Genomic DNA, 12472 nt, shown 5'->3' on the forward strand with positions numbered 1-12472 from the left:
GAATATTAGCCCAGGAGCTTGGAATACCCAAGATACAATTCTTAAAACACATGAAACTCAAGAAGGAAGAAGACCAAAGTGTGGATACCTTGATCCTTCTTAGAAGGGGAAACAAAATAACCATGGAAGGAGATATAGAGACAAAGGATGGAGCAGAGACTGAAGGAATAATCATCCATGACTGCCCCACCTGGGGACACATCCCGTATACAACCACCAAACCCAGACACTATTGTGGATGCCAACATGAGCTTTCTGACAGGAGCCTGATATAGCTGTCTCCTGTGAGGCTCTTCCAGTGCCTGACAAATACAGAAGTGGATGCTCACAGCCATCTATAAGACAGATCACAGGGTCCCTAATGGAGGAGCTAGAGAAAGTACCCAAGGACCTGAAGGGTTTTGCAGCCCCATAAGAGGAACAACAATATGAACTAACCAGCACCCCCAGAGCACCCTGGGACTAAACCACCAACCAAAGAAAACACATTATGGGGCTCATGGCTCTAGTCACTTATGTATCAGAGGATAGCCTATTTGGTCATCAATGGGAGGAGAGGCCCTTGGTCCTGTGAAGGTTCTATGCCCCAGTATAGAGGAATGCCAGGACTAGGAAGCAGGAGTTGGTGGGTTGGTGAGACGCGGCATGGAGAAGAGGATAGGGGGGGTTTCTGAGGGGAAACCAGGAAAGGGGATAACATTTGAAATGTAAATGAAGAAAATATCAAATAAAAAATAAAATATATATATATATAAATTAAGTGTGACAAAAATAATTTTATTTGTTATTTATTTTCATGTATTTACTAAAGTTGGACTTAATATGGGAGCCATTTAACTTTCTTGTGAGTGATGACATATAACACCCAAATATGAACAACTAAAAGTTCAACTTATATTCTCTAAATATATGTCTTTGAACTATAAACAGTGAGTGGGCAAACTTCATATTCATACTTCTAGAGTGAACACATGAGTGTCAAACTGCTCACTACAGAAAACTGAGGGTAATGCCAAGAAGGTTTTCAAAGGAACTGTGGGAAAAGAGCAGAAGAATGAGGCCCACGCCTCGCAAACAGCATCAGTGCTGTGGGATGGCATAGGCAGCCATCACTGGCTCTCACTCCTATCAACCTGGCATGATGTATGACAGGATGCACATGTTCAGTGAATCCTATCTGAGTATTATTAACTTTTAAAAAATAATGTGGGCTTCTGTTTTCTTAATTGTCTTTCTATTGGTATTGATTAGTTTGGGGGAAAAATCAATAATATGGCTAGTTTTAAGGTACTTTGAGATTTCTTCCTATTTCTGATTGTAAACCAACATTTCTTAAGACCTGACAGTTTCCTCACTTAGTTCAGGAAAAGAACATGTATAGTTTCTTACCCTATCTCAGAGTACAAAAATATTACGTCAATTAGTAATGGCTTCCTAATTGTATGCTGTACAAAGTCTGCCATCAGCCATTGTTCGTACCCATCATTTTCTTCATAGCTGTGAGACACATGGGCCAGACCTAAGTCAGTCTTACTTCACCAGGAGAAAACAGTCAAAAGGATACAGATGACTGAGAATAGCAAAACCCCAGCCTCCAACTCACCTTGCTATTCTCCGGCTCCATTCTTACTCTTTTTACTGAGAGTAATGACAGAGTACTGGCTGAGAAGTCGTAGAACTGCTGAAAGGCAGCGTGGAACTCAGGCACAGACACGCTGAGTAGATGAGCTGCTGATATCTGGAGACCAGATGACTGACGTGCATACATACGTGCAGCCATTATCACACAGAGAGACACACTGGCAATGAGCTTTAAGTTTGCTTTAGATGCTACTTATGCTTTGTGCCCATACATAGATTCTAACACAAACAGCCACTAATGGGACATATAAGTCTGGAATGACTATACTTTTATCCACAATAGGACTCTCTGGGTTGAACAGCACTAAGCTTTAACTAAGTATTCTAAAAAATATAAAAAGAGGATGTCATGAATTACCTCTGTGTTAAAAAACAGGAGCAGGATTCTGGGAACTGGTAAGGAGAATTGAGTAGAAGATCCAATTCATATCTGCGTCTTCTGTGCTCAGTAAAAAAACTGATGGGAAGACGAGGAATGAGAAATTGGAAACGAGCTGCTAAACAACCGTGAAGAAAGGTGGTCCTTTGGTTTGTGTATTTAGTGAATCAGGAGCTGTGAAGTTAAAAGAAGTATCTTCATATTCCTCTACTTTAAAACCTAAAAAACGAATGGGCAAACATCCAATAATAACAGAAAAATCACACCTGTGCCTGCCAATTACATAAAAATGTACCATTCTTACCAAGTCTCCCATAAAACAAAGGAAACAGCAAGGGACACTTCTAAATGGCCTGATATTTTAACACTTCCACACAGCACCTTTTCCTGTGTTTAAAAATGTCCTTAAATATTAATGGTGGTCATATTGTCTAATTTTAGGTTTCAACATTAGCAGAAAAGCCAAGTCACTCTATCTCTAACTAAAAAGAAAAAAAAAGGCAGGAGGAGGGGCTTCTGCCTAGCCTTTGTGTTCAAAGCAATTAGTTTTAACTGCCTGGAAGCTAACTTAAAATTCTTTATAGCTTCTGCAAGCTCTCTGTCATTTGCCATTGGTGCCCTTCCTATTTGTATGGAAACCTGGACTCATTGTAGAGGCTCCAGCCTGTCCGGGCTACAGGTGAAGACCAGCTGGGGCCAATGTACTTTGTGTGAACATTAGCATCTGAACAGGGTCTCAGGAGGCCATAACACTGTGGGGACTTAACATTGTAGTCAAGATGCCAGAACCCTCCTCTAAATCTCCTTGCTAGAAAGGCCCAAGCTATAGGAACTGAGCAGTCGTCCAGGCACTGTGCCTGTTAGTTGAGCATTCTAAAGGAAAAACGTGAGGGTAAACTGGGGAGAGTCTAGATAGGGTTTGAGGGGGCAATGAGGTCATAGGGCAAGGCTGGCTGTTTGAGGCTGCGTGCTCTGCGGTGGTGACTGAAGTTCATTAGCAATTATTTCCCAGTCCCCATGGCTATGTATACATGATTTCAAATAACACACATGCTGCCCCTGATTAATGGGTGTAACAGGATTCCCGTAATGAGAAAAGCTGGCTGGTAGAAAATCAGAAAACATAGTTTGCCAGAAAGGCTTTTGCAGAAATCTGTCCCATGTCAAATATTAATGTTAACTCTATGGAGAAAAATCGAAGACTAATTAATTTCTGAATTGAAAGAGAGAAGGGTTAATCCAGTTTTTAGTATTCTAAAACCCATAATCCTTAGAAAGGCAAATCTGCCATGAATATATAAAAATTTATACGTGCAAAAAAAATCTTAAGAACCGGGCAAAGCTTTCTGTGGGCAGAAAATTTTGGCTTACTCATCTATCCATCCACACTCTTAAACAAGGAGGTGTTTCCTGACTTTTATTCTTCATATCTCCCTAAAAATCATATGGAATCTATTTACAAGTCTATCTAATTGAAGTCCAAAGATAACAAGTAAGTAATTAGAACACAACAATTAATTGAAACCACAGAATGTACACTTGGCAAGACTAAGTCTACTTTGAAAAATCAAAGGCTTTTGTTTCTTTGAGAAAATTTAGTCATCATGAAATCAATGTCTTGGCTCCTACAGGAACAACAGAGAATTGAAATTTGGAGGAAATTTTCCAATGTCCAGACATTCTGAAGATTGAAATCAGCTACCCCTTCCTGCATCTTAACAGAAGGAGGATTGTCGTAGTTTTTTAATAGGACTGATACAAAGTTAACTAAGGAAAGAAATGAAATATCATAGCTCATGGTATATAATAAGTATTCAACAAATACTAGATATTTATAGTAGTCCTGGTAGTAATAAGGGTGGTCTCAAACAATCACTGAAAATGAAAACACATAATAGTTTACTCCTAACTAAGATGCAGTGCGTGGGCTTAATACATAATATGCATCATTTAAGAATATTCCATCTATGAGAATTGCAAATGGAGTAGTTTAAACAAACACGAAGTATATTGGTATTGACCTGCAATCTGGGTGGGGATTGGTTACTTTGACTGACCGATGCTTGCCCATGAAACTATCCCATCCAATGTCCATATTGGATCATCTCTTTACCCCTTTAACAAATGAGCTGTCTGGAGGTCCAGTAAAGGGGGTTCCTTAGAGTCAACATCAGGTGCAAATCTGTGTCATTAGGGCTGATTTCAGAAGGATATCCTCTCCTCCAGCTTCTTAATTTCATTGCTGAAAGAGATGAAAAATTAGAAACAACCCTGCCCACAATAACCTCCCCTCCCCTCCCCCAAAACCCTAAACCTTGGAGTAAACCTAATCAAGGAAGTGAAAGACACCTAAAATAAAAACATTAGTACTCGAAAGAAAGAAAGAAAGAAAGAAAGAAAGAAAGAAAGAAAGAAAGAAAGAAAGAAAGAAAGAAAGAAAGGAAGAATAAAGATGAAAAGCCTCCCCATGCTCATTGGTTCAGAGCAGTGATATTGTGAAAATGAGCATGCCACCAAAGCAGTTGAAAATTTTCATGTGCTCAGAATCAAAGCCGCAATGTCACTCTTCACAGAGTTATTTTAAAAATACTAAATTGTACATGGAAGCGCAAAAGGCCCTGGATATCCAAAGCAAAGTTGCCTGAAAAGAATACCTCTGGGAGTAGCTTCCTATCTGATCGCCTTATGTGCAAATGTATCTTAGTAGAAACAACATGGCACCAGTCCCTCAAAATATCATAATTGCTTATTTATTATACATGGTAATATGTTTTAAACATTTTCTAGAATAATCAGCAGAGTAGAGATAACCTACACATGTGAAAAACATATTAGATCATCTGTTTATCCTTTTAACAAATGAGCTGTCTGGAGGCTCAGTAAAGGGGATTCCTTAGAGTCAACATCAGGTGCAAATTTATACTGTCACTGCCAGTTTGCACTTATTGTGAATCTATTAAAAATTCAAACACAGAAGTGGATGCTCACAGTCAGCTATTGGATGGATCACAGGGCCCCCAATGGAGGAGCTAGAGAAAGTATCCAAGGAGCTAAAGAGATCTGCAACCCTGTAGGTGCAACATTATGAACTAACCAGTACCCCAGAGCTCTTGACTCTGGCTGCATATGTATCAAAAGATGGCCTAGTCGGCCATCACTGGAAAGAGAGGCCCATTGGACAGGCAAACTTTATATGCCCCAGTACAGGGGAATGCCAGGGCCAAAAAATGGGAATGGGTGGGTAGGAGAGTGGGGGGGAGGGTGTGGGGGACTTTTGGGATAGCATTGGAAATGTAATTGAGGAAAATACGTAATAAAAATGTTTTTTAAAAAAATCTAAGTATTAAAATGCATAGATGTCTATATAACCCAACAATAAAGGACCAAGTGAATTTAATACACAGTTCTCAAGATAAGAAACACCCGTGTCCTGGCAATACTTAGGAAAACAAAATCTGTCGCCTATCTTTTGCCATCAGGATGATGCAAATGAAAACTTGCCATTTCACTCCCAAGAACATCCCTGAAGTATTCTTAGTCAACATGCCCCGGAGATCTTGGACACCAATGCTTACTGCTACAATAAGCAAATCAAAAAATACAAACTGGCCTAGACTCCCATCAACAGAAGAATTGGTAATGGACATGTTGTACATGTATGCAATGAGGTTTTTAAGTGTCACAGTCACATTAATCAGTCTGGAGAATCAGAAGGACGGGCTGCTCACTCCCTCAAAGTCTGCCACGTGCAGGTTTGCAATGAGTGTCCCGAAGCAAACATGCAAATCTCTGGAGAACTCACAGAGGGGCAGCCGTTGTTCAAGGAAGAGTAATTAGAAATTTCTCATGGTTGTAAGATCATGTCAGAAAATACCTACCTCACAGCTCCACACTCAATGGTTGTCTGGTCAGCTCTTACAAAGCAAATTTAAAACAGCTTCCTACCCCTTCATCCCAACTGCTTCTCTTTGGGGACTTTCACAAAGTCAACTATTGCTTTCCCGATTTCAAAAGCCTGAGGCTTGCTGACTTCTATTCTGTATAACCTGCCTCCGCGGCATTATAACAGAATGCCTTGGCAGCTTTTGTCACCAGATCAAAATTCTCAAAGATTGCATCTTCTCTTACTCATATTTTCCTCCCTCTGATCCAGCAAATATTGACACCTTCTGACCCTAAGAAGTGATCACTAAATGACTGAGCAAATGAATAGTTCTGGGAAATACGCTGCCTTTTACTTTCTTGGATAGATATTTTTGTCCTCTTTGGGTGTTTTATACTTTTACACTCAACTGATGCAATTGACCATGTGTCAATCATACTAAAAGATTCTGTAAGCATACACAAAACTTTGTTTTCCATAGATATGGTGGTATTAAGGCCTTCCTTGGCTCAACCTTCATTTGGTGAAACTGTTTCCAGGAATATGGTTCTGATCTCAAATGATAAGATGATATCTGATCGAAAATCCCAAAGGCTTCCTCTGGGAAGGCTGGAATGCACAATTGTGAGAGTCCTTACAAATCTTAGGAAATTTCCTTCTGAGATGCATAGAAAGAAATTGGTAGGAGGAACAGTGGGTGTTGTAGGGGAGAGAAACAGAGGTGGAGTTATGGGGGGGAGCTTTGACCATTGTTAGGTGGGAAACACTTGCCAGGTGTGAATGAACTAGTAACACACTAGAAATAAACTATACTCTAAAAGGTACTCTAGGACATCAGAAGGCCTCTCGTGTTTGCTGGTGTCCGAGGTTTTGTTTGCTTGTTTTGTTTTTGCTTAGCTGCTTATATTCTCATGCTAAATAAGTTTCCCCAAAACCTGTTTGTAGTGTCCTGACTTAGGGACCTGGACTCCAGTTGGTTTTGATTGGTTATATAAAGTTGCCAGCAATCAGTGACAGGGCAGGGAGACAGAAGTGGGATTTTAGTATTCCCCAGCAAGGGACAAAGGAAGGAATGGAGGGATGCCATACCTGAAAAGGATGAGAGACAGCACACCTGAGAGGTGCAGAAGACAGAGAGCTTTCATATATGTCCTGGGAAATGCAGCCGAGAGGGCTGCAGGTCTGGGTCTGGGGCAGCCAAGATGGAATACAGGTTTTAGTAAGTAATAATTTGGGAATATCGGAGAGTGGATTAGCTGCATAGAGGATAGAAAGTGGTACAGCCATTGAGGTGTTTAACCTTTATATATATATAGGCTGTGCACATGTGTCTTTCATTTGGGAACCCAGAACACTGGGGCAGGTAGCAAGGAACAGGCTTCCATCTCGGGTGTCAAATTTGAGCAGCGATAATTGGGTGCTGCTACAGCTTGTTCCTGTAATAAACTCTCCTGACTTAGTCAACAAGAAGACTTCTGCTTCTCAGTATTGGACAGAACCTAGTTAAGCCACCTGGCCACTTTGTCCTCAAATATATCAGCTCTTGGACTCCTTGTTGTAAGTCACATGTGACCATGAAATTTTGCATTTGTGTTTGTCATAGACTAGAAGAATGTAAGGATATATGGAGTAGTAATATTAATGAATTCTGGCTCGGGTCTTCTTTCCCGCCTTAAACCATTTATGCGTCTGGATGAAAGACACACACAGCCTTATATATTTAAATAGCCTTAGGCAACACACTAGCTGGGCAGCTCCCTATCCTCCATGCTGTTAGAATCTACTTTCCTATCAGTAACCCTAAGTTATCACTTACTTTTAACTATGTTCCAGCTGGGCTTTTCTTAACTCCAATTCGCCATCCCACATGGCCATGGTTTTCTAGCTCAGCAATCCCATGGTGGCTCTCCTTCTCCCTCCTGCATGTTCTCCGCTTATTCCATGTCAGCTTCATTCCTCTCCCTCCTCATAGTCCTCTCTCTCCAAGGCCTTGAAACCTCAACCCCGCCTATGCCTCTTCTGACCAACTATTGGTTGCTGACATCTTTATTCGCCAATCAGAATTAACTTGGGGGGAGGGTTTCAGGGGATACATACAGACTCCAGGTCTTGGGGGCCCACACTTAGAATTACAATAGATAGTAAAAGACAAAACCTCAACAGATATAAAAGGACCCAGCTAATTATCTGAATGAGAAGGCAAGTCATGTTGGGGTTTACAGAGACAAATACTCAAAGTGAACAATGAAAAAAATATTTTCAGGAGAAAAAAAAATGAAGATCAGCAAACAGCTGACAAACAAAATGACACAGACCAGTTAGGGGATTCCCAGTGAGCATTCCTTGTTCCCCAAGAGATGTCTTTTCTGATCTATATGTATATCAGCATATACTTTTGTCCCACAAAAGTAAACCAAAGAGACTCAATCAACATAGTCATATCTAAAGTTTCTGATTTTCTGATTCTCATGCACCGATCTATGGTTATGAACAGAAACTTTTAGCTAGTCTGTTTGGGTCTGAGACATTTCTCTGTGCAACAGTAACTTTGGCCATCTTATTTCCCTATGTTCATCTGTACAATGGGGACTATTAATATAGAAAATAAATATATTATAATTTATTTCCTTAAAGGTCTGTTAACGAAAATAGCTCATAAAAGTGAAATCCTTAGAATAAGATCTCACTCAAAATCCTTGCTAGACAAGAGTCGGCTACTATTATCTCTAGTAGTTAACCTCACATCCCAGTAGAGATCCAGAACATCACCTGTCTTTACCACTCCTCTCAACTATACTTCTTTCAGTTACTGCATGCATGCCTGACGGGTAAGTCTCCACATACTGGCAAGTGATGTCAATCATATTTATTGCTGCCTCCCATGAGTCCTGGCGCTATGGGCATCATCCTGTCTCTAGGTGCTGAAGTGTTCACTTCCAGGAAATAGATTTCAGAGTCATCTAGAAAGACTCTCTCTCTCTTTCTCTCTCTCTCTCTCTCTCTCTCTCTCTCTCTCAACTTCAATCTTAATTTCTGAAATTCTACTTTCAAAATGCCTGCCTTTCCTATTCTTCCCTTCCCAGGTCTCTGTTAGAATAAAAGGTACCCAGGGAAGAATGAGGCAAGACACCTACTCAAAGTCTGAAATACCAGAAGTAAAGATGAATTTAAAAATCAGGGAGGGAAAAAATATATTAAAATCCAAATATGTACACATTATTACTTCTAGATAAAGCCCACGATTTAGTCTGTGATTACACTAATATCATTCATAGGTTATCACAGTAATCTATTTTCTTCTACTGCATAGACCTTATTTGTAACACTTGGAAATTAGTTCTCTTTCCTTGCCCGTATGTGCTGCATTCTAATGGTAAGCAGTTACATCCCTTTTAAGTTTTCATTACAAATGATGAAGCAATGAGTATCCATGTGCCAAATGCTCTATAATTTCCTGTTTTGTACAAATACTTAGAAATTAATATAGCTAAGACTGTAGGTATGTACACTTTAAATACTGATATTCAAGACTTCCTTTTGAAAGTTGCCTTTGGTCTTCATTCCAGCCCACAGCAAATGAAGGCTTAAGCAAACTTCCATCATTGCTAACATTAAACAAAATCAAACTGATTTTTCCAATAGCTTTATACTCTCTCTATCTCTGTATTTTTATGCCTATTTTAATTCTTATATCTAATATTACTTTTTGTGTATTCAATATTTTATTGGTCAAAACTTTTAGTGGTCTTTCTCTTTTAATGTTGCTTTCAATGACCTAGATTTTCTTAACAGATCAAGTTTCCTAATTTAATATTTTCTCATTTATTATTACCAATATACATATATTAGCTGCTTTCCTTCAGGGTCTTGGTGCCTATCTGCTAATTTACTATCAATTTCTAGTTAAGGACTTAAGCCATTTCATTATAAACTGTAATTCTTATCATACAGAGACTTAAATTCTTGAATTTTCTTGGAAATTGTCCCTGTTCCATGCATAACATTTCCCCTTGTGTTTGGGGTCATTGGGGTGATTTCAAAACAGAAGAGAAGATGCATACCCATCCAACACCACAAGATAATCTCTTCTGCTTTTCTTGTGTGGATTTATCTTTTACTTAACAGCTAAGTATCTTGTTCTTGAACAACTCTATCTGTACAAACTGCACCTGGAGCAAATTAGAGTCTTTCAGAGTCCCTGTGTTTTCCACTCAACAAATACATCTCTGCTTAGAGACTGCTCTTTGAATTTAAGCATGGCCATGTGATTTGTAGAGCAAACACAATGTGAGAAGTTACTTCTGTCATGAATGCATAAACTTTAGAAGCTTAGTTTATGATTTGCTTTTCCAGGACAATGGTGGTTAGAGGAGCAGGTGTTGTGTGCAGCATCCCGAGTCTGGGTTCCTGCTGACAAACATGAACAGGGCCATCTGCTCGGCTTCTATGAACATATAACTGGAGCACAAATGCCTTCTCAGGCCATTGGCTCCTGAGAGTCTGGAGTGTTCAATAAATACATCATAGCCAGGAATCCTGAAGGGCACATGTGCCTCTCAGTATCTCACATTAATAATTGGAGACCTTGCATTTCATTCAGCATCAATTTTTTTTTCACAATAATGAGTGAGCATAATGCTGTTCCACAGGTTGATAGAGTCCAGACAGAGTTCTCTCTCACAGACATAACAGAGCAACGATGTTTGAACCATTAGAGATGAAAGCAGAAAAAAATGTATTTTAGTAGAAAATGACAGCATTAATAGCGTCAGTACCTACAAAACCACAACTGAGCCAAGACTTCCTCTACAAGAGCCACAAACACAGTGGACATTTGGCTGCTGATTGCTGACATTTTACTGAATGGCTCGGACAGCCACTGTCAGTTTAAGGTGGCCATGGCCAAGGATCTCCCAATCACTCTGAGGATACTCCTTCACTGAACAATACCTGTTGGTTGGGGTGGGGAGGTACTGGCTTGTATCTCAGCAAATTATTATGAAAGTCACCAGTGACTATCTCTAGAGTCCTCACAACCCTTTTCAGATAGGAACTATGTCCAAGCTCAGAGCTGCAAGGAAGAAGAGCACCCTGGTTGAATGGTCTTGAAGACAAAGCACAATCCATCCAATTATCCCACATGTCTAGGCTCTTATTAGGCTGACACACACATCTGTCTCTATTAACAGTCTATTCTCCACCTTCAAGGAGGAAGTGAATCTTTGTCCAATTACAGCCAAGTCTATTGCTCCATAGAAATAGGTTTTCCTATTTATTGAATGTGTAAGCATCTGCAAAACTGTGAAGTGCTGAAAGTATGAAGCCAAATAATCTCCGAGGCATCCTGATGTTATCAGTTAACAGGATGGGCCACAGCAGTTTCTAGAATACGTGCAAGGTTATAGTAGACGTTTTTAAAATAGACAAGTCAATGCCTTTGAAAATCGTCTTAGGATAATGAATCTATGACATTACCATTTAGAAGCAAAATATTAGATGCATGAAAATTATTTGGTAACCATTGAACACAGACTTCTCTGTGGACTGTCACTATCAAAGGCTATTTATTATTTTCCATATTTTAAAGAAGCAAAGATTAGGAAATTCCATTCTGCTTGACCAAGTGGAGTATTTTCTACACTTTAATATAACATCACGTTATAATTAATCTGTACGAAACTTCCCATCAAAACACATTGTGACAACTCATAATAATCAAATAAAAGATGAGCCAAATACCATTAGGTGGAAGAAAAATTTAAAGTAAAATTTTAAATCAGTTTGTTACAGTGAGCACAGGAAGTACTAAGAGGAATATCGTAGTCAATAAAATGGTAAAAACAGAAAAATTACCAATTCTATGAATAGGTAGTTTCCAGAATAGTATTTGTAATAAAGTTCTAATTATCCATTCTCTGAAGTTCAGCTGTGTTCATTAGAAGTGACATTAAGCACAAAGTCACAGATCGGCCAACATTTATCAGATTGTTAAATGACTGTAAAGGAAAATATTATTAGACAACAGAACTTCATGACTCAGTGAAGTCAAAAGAAATACCAAATATGATTACCTGGTATGAGAACTCGGAGCAACACTCGAAACTCTGCTCAACAGAAGGCCTACAGTGGCTTCTTTTATTATTTAAATGGAAGATACTATAAACAAGTCTGTGATAGTCCCATGCTGTGCTCTTGTTCCGGCCCAATCAGACTTGATTAGGAGTGCACGTTCAGCCTTTTATGAACACCTGTGTCTAAAGCCCACAAATAATTAGCTTAGCCATACCATTTCACTCTAATAATGGTGTAATTTTCCACGCCTTTCAGGCCCTGGACAGCTGGTGCTATTGAAAGGCACCTCAGGATTAGGCCCTGACTCCCAGGCCTGAATCTTTGGGGGGTTCTTAGGTATCCATGGCAACACACTTAGACTGCAAATTATCACCTCTAATAATAACTGGGGCAGTCTATCTTTATTTTATTCCAGTTATCCTTAGACAAGGATATTGCATAGAAAATAACTAAAATCTCTAAAATAAAATATATACATATAAATTACTTTGTCAGTA

The 12472-nt window shown here is 39.3% G+C and overlaps 1 long non-coding RNA gene across 5 annotated transcripts in view; it reads right to left on the bottom strand.

Moving 5' to 3' along the window:
- The window catches only part of Gm31819, a 39176-nt gene extending 27120 nt beyond the window's left edge, over positions 1 to 12056 (bottom strand). For 2 of the 5 annotated variants that reach the window (XR_386327.3, XR_386328.2), the window contains exons 1-3: positions 11975 to 12056; positions 4042 to 4262; positions 2000 to 2194 (exon numbers count right to left, since the gene is read on the bottom strand). This is a non-coding gene — a long non-coding RNA (predicted gene, 31819). Of the gene's footprint in view, positions 1 to 1999; positions 2195 to 4041; positions 4263 to 7719; positions 8010 to 11974 lie in introns of those variants that run through there. The other 3 variants (XR_003952579.1, XR_003952580.1, XR_003952578.1) reach the window with 3 other exon arrangements.
- Positions 12057 to 12472: the final 416 nt, after the last annotated feature.

This window comes from Mus musculus, chromosome 18 (genome assembly GCF_000001635.26).
Source record: "Mus musculus strain C57BL/6J chromosome 18, GRCm38.p6 C57BL/6J".
NCBI lineage: Eukaryota > Metazoa > Chordata > Mammalia > Rodentia > Muridae > Mus > Mus musculus.